Consider the following 1,276-nt stretch of genomic DNA (forward strand, 5'->3'; position numbering starts at 1 on the left):
TTCTCAGGTGTGATTACTATACTTGTATCATCAGCAAAGAGAACTAACTTTGCCTCTTCATGAATATAGAATGGCAAGTCATTAATATATAATAAGAATAACAAAGGACCCAAGACTGACCCTTGTGGAACCCCATTCTTGATAGTTCCCCAGTTTGAGGAATGTGCTGATCTTTGCATGTTACGAGAACTACTTATTTCAACTTTCTGCACTCTTCCAGTTAGGTACGAATTAAACCATTTGTGCACTGTCCCACTCATGCCACAATACTTGAGCTTGTCTAGCAGAATTTCATGATTTACACAATCAAAAGCCTTTGAGAGATCACAAAAAATCCCAATGGGAGGTGTTCGGTTATTCAGATCATTCAAAATTTGACTGGTGAAAGCATATATGGCATTTTCTGTTGAAAAACCTTTCTGGAAACCAAACTGACATTTTGTTAGTACTTCAGTTTTACAGATATGTGAAGCTACTCTTGAATACATTACTTTCTCAAAAATTTTGGATAAAGCTGTTAGAAGGGAGATTGGACGGTAATTGTTGACATCAGATCTATCCCCCTTTTTATGCAAAGGTATAACAATAGCATATTTCAGTCTATCAGGGAAAATGCCCTGTTCCAGAGAGCTATTACACAGGTGGCTGAGAATCTTACTTATCTGTTGAGAACAAGCTTAACAGTCATATACAACCGTCGCTCGACGAAACATCCGTACCCAAAGATTGGAAACTTGCACAACTCACGCCAGTATTCAAGAAAGATAGTAGGAGTAATCTGCTAAATTACAGGGCCATATCATTCACGTCAATATGAAGCAATATTTTGGAACATACACACGTCAAAAAAAGTTTTCCATCACTTCGGTTCCGAAAGTTCCGGAACCTGTACAAACAATTAGAATAGAGACTGCGCATGAAAACCACACATTACATTTTGTACCACCATACAGCGAGGCCTTCAGAGGTGGTGGTCCAGATTGCTGTCCACATCGGTACCTCTAATACCCCGTGGCACGTCCTCGTGCACGGATGCATGCCTGTATTCGTCGTGGCATACTATCCACAAGTTCATGAAGGCACTGTTAGTCCGGATTGTCCAACTACTCAACGGCGATTCGGCGTAGATCCCTCAGAGTGGTTGGTGGGTCATGTCGTCCATAAACAGCCATTTTCAATCTATACCAGATATTTTCGATAGTGCTCATGTCTGGAGAACATGCTGGCCACTCTAGTCGAGCGATGTCGTTATCCTGAAGGAAGTCATTCACAAGAT

The sequence above is a fragment of the Schistocerca piceifrons genome, chromosome 10, assembly GCF_021461385.2.
Source record: "Schistocerca piceifrons isolate TAMUIC-IGC-003096 chromosome 10, iqSchPice1.1, whole genome shotgun sequence".
Taxonomy (NCBI): Eukaryota; Metazoa; Arthropoda; class Insecta; order Orthoptera; family Acrididae; genus Schistocerca; species Schistocerca piceifrons.